Raw genomic sequence first — 6,118 nt, forward strand, 5'->3', positions numbered from 1 at the left:
CTGGGTGACAGAGTCAGATCCTGTCTCAAAAAAAAAAAAAAAAAAAAAAAAAAGTGAATTGTAGGACCAGCTACATTTATAGAGCCCTTTCTCTTTATAGTCATGGTGCTGAACTCTCTGATCTCATTTAATCCTCACAACCACCCCTCACAATGCTCTGTCCATTTTACATATTGGAAAGCTAAGACTTAGGTTAAGAGAAACTTGTTGAAGGTCACAGCTAGTAAACTGCAGAGAACCAGAATGTGAATCTGGGTTGATCCTGACTCTAAACAGTTTGCTCTTAACAACTGTCCTCCTTTGAAAATATTCACCCTTATTTTCTTCATTAAGTAAAATGCTTTCTGTATCTTAATTTTCAGAACCTCTAATAAAACGTTTTGCAGAACATATTTTCTGAGTATCCCCCATCCCCGCAAACCAGGCTTCTTTCCCTAACCTTTTAGTCATTGCAAACACATAATAGATGCATGCTGAATTTGTGAGCTTGACATGACAGGCTTTGGTTAGGGAATTCAGCTACAAGCAGCCAAACTCCCAGAGCCAAAGCCAGGGGTGCTAGGAGCCCTGGCCCTCCAGTGGCACTGTGATATGGCCTCTGTGTCCTGCCTCAGAGGCCTTTCCATCCCTACAGTTACTGGGACAGAATATCCTATGCTTTCACCCTTATGTGGCTCCAGATGTAGGATTTCATTTTTTAAAAATCTGCAATACTGCAGCAGAAATGTATTTATGAGTCAGGGATGTGTATGTGTGTGTGTGTCTGTGTGTGAAAGCCAGTCTCTCAGCACCAGCTAAAAATGTGAAGCAGCAAGTCTGTGCTGGGAATTGAGGACACCATATGCTTGCATTTCTAGGTCTTCCTAAGAGTTATATAACTGCCCCCAAAGCCAGAGGGCAGGAGCAGGGCCAGCCGTGGGAGACGTTTCCAAAGAGGAATGCTGAGGAAGGACTGACCTTGAGGAGACAGGGAGTTTGCCAGGCTGTGGAATGTTCCCAGCCTTGGGGCTTAAACAAAAACTGTATTCAGATGTTGAGTGCTCTGTTGAGAACAAACCCTATCTGTCTCCCTGCTTTGTCTTGGGGGCTTATCAAGGTGACCCCTTTTTCTGCAGGTGCTGGATATTGAATTTAGAGGTGGGCACAGCTGCCAGAGCAGGGCCGTAGTAATCCTCCCAGCCATCTCTAATTAGCAGACTTCAGGGCCCGCAGTGTTCTGAGGGTCAGGCAGAGGGGAGATAAGAGCTCTCATCTATTCATAGAATAAGACGGCAGAAAGGCACCCTGGGAGGAGAGCCATGGGAAGGGATACAACCAATCAACGAAGGTTTATCAAGGGCTCACTCTGTGGTCACCCTTGGGGGAGGGAGGTATCTGATTGGCCCCATCCTGCTGAGGGCTTCTGCACAGTATTCTTTCCTAGAAAACACCCTCCCCACCATTCTTACTCCCTGCTCCAGATCTTCCTTGACTAAAGCCTGTTATTCTTATAGGCCTCAGTTCAGAGGCCTGAGACCTAGAGCAATGTTTTTCAAACTGTGGGTCACGACCCGTTAGTAGTTTCTGTAATTAATTTAACAGGTTACATCGGGCATTACTGTCCCCCATACCCCCCTAAAAAACAAAAAAAGAACAAAGGAAATAGAAAAGAGGCTATCTGAGCACATTAGACACCATGAAGTTAAGTGTTGTTTCAGTTATGTGTATGCTGGATCATGATATAAAAAATAAAATTCTTGCTGGTGATTGTGATTAAAAAAAAAAAAGATTCAAAAACCCCTGACTTAAAGGCTGTATCTGTCCATATCCTTCTCACTGCAAGTGTCAGAAACCCTGGCTCAATCTAACTTAGATGAGGAGGACATTTATTATCTCACTTAAAGGAAAGACTAGAGGTGGTACAGGCCCTATGGTGGTTGATACAGTGGCTATACTCTGCCACCAACTGTACTGTGCCTTCATGGTTGGTTTTATCCTCAAACTGGTAGTAAGATAGTTACAGACGCTTCGTGTTGTATCCAGAGAACCTCGGGGTGGAGAGACAGAGACTAGATCTTCTTGTGTGTCTGAAGAGTGAAGAAATTTTTTCTGGAAGCCCTCTGGCTGAATTCACTATCTCAGTAGAGAATTGGTCACAGCTCTATTCCTACCATCACTGGCAAGGGGGTATAGGAGTCCCATGAGTAGATGAGACTGAGCAGGAAATCCCCCTGGAGCTGAAGAGCAGAGAGAAAGGTGCATACAAAGGTGATCAAAGTAGACCAAATGACAGAATGGGAGCAGATGCTTGCAATGTCTAAAACGGACTAATATCTAGAATACACAGGAATTCCTACAAATCAGGAAAAAGACAGCAGTCCCATAGAAGAAATGTGTAAAAGCTATGTGAACATGCAATTGATAGAATTAACCCTAAAATCTTATAAAATATGATAAAATGCTCAAAAGCATTGTTAATCATCAAAAATGTGAATTTAAATGAGACTACATGCATTAGACTGAAAACAATTATTAATAGAAAACTGCGAGGTCTGAGAAAAGTGAAATAAAAAAGAAAAAAAAAGGAAAAAAAGCCAGGTGGATAATTCCAGTGATTGGCAGGGTGTGAGGTCATGGGAACCTCACACTGCTGGTGAGCCTGTGGACAGCCATTTTGGAGGGCAGTCTGGTCTTCTTGGTGAAATTATGTAAATGAATATATCATGTGACCCACAGTTCTGCCCCAGGGGAAGTTCTCACAAAAGAACTTCTTCCCCAGGGGAAGTTCTCACATGCTAAACATGTAAATGGAGAAGACCTGTATAAGGATGTTCCCGCAGTCTTATTGGTGGTGGAAGGGAGTTGCCCACCACCTGAGTGTCAATTATTGTGAAAAAGAATAGGTCAGATGTGGTGCATGCACACGAGAAAGTACTGTGCAGCAGTTAGAAGTAATGGAGTACTCACAGCAAAAAAAAAGAAAAAAATCTACTTAGTGGTTATGAATTTTTTTGAAAGGTAATTTTCTGTTGATGATGCATACTGAGATCTATAATGGGTGAAACAATGTCTGAGATTGTCTTAAAATACTTCTGAAAGAAAGAAGTAGGGATGGAAGGGAGAGACTAGATAAAACACAATTGGCAAAATGTTGGTAAAATTGTTCAAACTAGGTGATGGCTACATGGAGGTTTGTGATATTATTATCTCTACTTTTGTGCACCTTAGAGAATTTTCATGATAAAAATGTAAATGTACACACACACACAATACCCATGTTTCAAGAACACATTGAAATAAGAAGATGATCATTAAAATGGTTGGTTACCTTTTAAGAGAAGGAAGGAGAGCTGAGTGTGGTGCAAAAAAGTGAAGAGTGCTGGCTTGGAAGTACATATGCTACAATTGGAACCACACAGATGACCATGATTCCTGTGCAAGGATGCCATGCAAATTCATGAAGTGTTCCATATCTTTATAAATAAATAAATGGAAAAAAGTGTAAAAGGCCCAGAAAAATTGTGATACCCCAGTGGAGCATGGGATGGGTAAAGACCAAGGGGAAGTCGTGTGCATTTGGCAGGCAATGAGCAGGGTCTGCCCAGTGCCCATCTTTATTTCCCCGGGAGCTTCCTCCCAACACTTGAGGCTTAGTTAGACTCCTCTTGTGGTTTTCTGTGGTACCAGGGGATTTTCCTCTTCTGGCACTTACACACATCATCTTAAGACCTGCTCATTGCACTATCTATCTTCCCCACTAGACTGTAACAGGGAGTGGGCCCTTCTGTTTGTCTTGCTCAATTCTGTGTCCCCAGCATGTGGCACAGGGTCCACCATTCTGGGTGCACCCTAAAACCTGTTTAGTGAAAAACAGTAGCCAATGTTTGTTGAGTATTATCTCACTTTATTTTCACAACTCTATGCAGTAGGAAATAGTATTTTCACCTATTTGATTAACAAGGAAACAGAGGCTCGGAGAGGTTAAGAGACTTGTCTAAAGTTACAGAGTTAAAGTGTGGCAGAGCAAGGATCCAGGCAGACTAGCTGCCGTTAGAACCAGTGTTCTCAATCTCTGCACCATACTATCTTGAAGAGAGATGGAGGCCAGTGGTGTTGAGGACAGAAGCTAACACACTTGAAATACTTTTCTAGCACCATCAGACACTTCCAAACCAAGAGCTAATGTGGTGGTACAGCCTCTGGGAGCTGTGTGGTTAAGAAGGGAGTGGAGTGATCAGAGGGATAGGGAACATTGGAAAAGAGATTAATAGAAACAACTGCAAGATGGCCAGCAAGTGATTGCAGTTGAATCCAAAAACATCTTCCCTATATTGTTATGGGGTTGAGATGATGGTAGGCTGAGGCCCAGCCCACCCCTGTGGGAGTGTCTCTTGCCTTTTAGGTAGTTCTTAATCAGTGGTTCTCAACTTGGGGGTGGTTTTACCCCTCCAGCGGATGGACATTTGACAGTATCTGGAGACACTTTTCCTTGTCACAACTGGAGGGAGAAGGGTGGCTAATGGCATCTACTGGGTAGAGCCCAGGGAGGCTGCTAAACATGCTAAAATGCACAATGCACAGAGTGATGCCCCCCCAAACAGATTGATCTGATCAAAATCTTAACAGTGCTGCAATTGAGAAACCCTGCTTGAAACCCATCAGTTCTTAACCTGAATGATAGTTCTGACCATTCACCCACTCTGCTTCCACAGTCTTTCTCTCTCAGCTTCCAGAATCTCTTAAATACAAGGACATGGCAAAGACACAGTATTGTCAAGAGAAGCCTGAGTGTGGGCTAGGCCTAGGGAGCTTCACCGTAATGGCATTTCCTTTGATGGTTCCTTATAGCCCAGGGCCACTGTACCATCATCCTCCTTTCTACTCTCTGATGCTTAGTCCCAGTGGTGTGCTGGTTAATGTTTAACAACCAGCTCTCTGAGAAAACAAGTCCTGGTTTGTAGCATTTGATGATTTCCATGGTGTAACTATTCCAACCGTGGCCAATTTAATGTTACCAATGAGAAGTCACCTGGTTTGCAAAATTCCTGAAAATTTAACAAATGAGCTGGTGTGAGCCAGCTCCTGCATACCACTGCGTAGACCCCACCTTTCAATCTTCCATGTTCTCTCATAAGCCACATAAATGAGTACCTACTGAGTCAATGGCTTAACACAATAAAAGTGGGTTTCTCACACAACAGTCCAATATGGGTGTTCCTGATGATAGAATGGTTCTCCTACATGGCCCCCCTCCAAGCAGCAACTCAGGAGCAGGCTCCTTCTGTCTTATGGCTTACTTCCTCTAGAGCAGTGGCTCTCAAACTTAAGTATACATCAGAGTCATCTTAAAATGCAAATCCCCAGAGTTTCTGACTCAGTAGGTCTGGGATGGGGCTTGTGGATGTGCATTTTCTAAGCAGTTCCCAGGCATTGCTGGTCTTGCTGGTTGGGGGATACATTTTGAGAACCACTTCTCTGAGGCAGTGATTTTTAACTTTGGCAGCACATTGGAATCACCTGGGAAGCTTTGTTAAATCCTGATTTCTGGTTCCACTTCCAGAGCGTCTGTTTTAATTGGTCTAGGATGCAGCCTGACCAATGCGGGTATTTAAAGTTCCCATGTGATTTCAATCTACAGCCAAGGATGAGAACCACTGCTTGAGGGCCTTCCTGTTTCTTCCACCATTCAGCTGGTGGGAATAGAAAGAGAATGCTTTTTTGTGGAAGGGCTTATGGGCCAGGCCCGCAAGTGATATGTACATAAAGTCAGCTCCCAGTTCCATTGCCCAGAACAGTCACATGGCTGTACCTCCACAAGGTGGGGTGAGAAATGTGTTCAAGGTGGTGAGTGCTTAGGAAGAAGAAGGGGTATGGTTTGTTGAACAACTAATAAGTTTCTGCCATGCCTAACTACTAGCTATTTATTTGGAATAAGTATACCTAGTTAGCTGCTCAAGTATATGGACCCACGAGAATCTGATGAGTCCCCATTATTATATGGGAGTCTCTGGCTTTAGAGTATTGTGAGGTAAAAACTACCAGTGGCAACACAGGGTTGTTTTATGTCCCTAATGGGAAGCAGCTTGATCTACTGGAAAGATTACAGCTTATAGATATGTGCTCAAACAGTTTTTAAAAA

At 43.3% G+C, this 6,118-nt stretch overlaps 1 pseudogene; it reads left to right on the top strand.

The window, feature by feature from the left end:
- Positions 1-3,355: 3,355 nt before the first annotated feature.
- On the top strand, positions 3,356-3,456 carry LOC135273484 (U6 spliceosomal RNA; annotated as a pseudogene).
- The last annotated feature ends 2,662 nt before the right edge of the window (positions 3,457-6,118 follow it).

The sequence above is a fragment of the Aotus nancymaae genome, unplaced genomic scaffold (genome assembly GCF_030222135.1).
Source record: "Aotus nancymaae isolate 86718 unplaced genomic scaffold, 86718_ANA_hifiasm-v0.15.2.pri h1tg000007l, whole genome shotgun sequence".
Lineage (NCBI taxonomy): Eukaryota > Metazoa > Chordata > Mammalia > Primates > Aotidae > Aotus > Aotus nancymaae.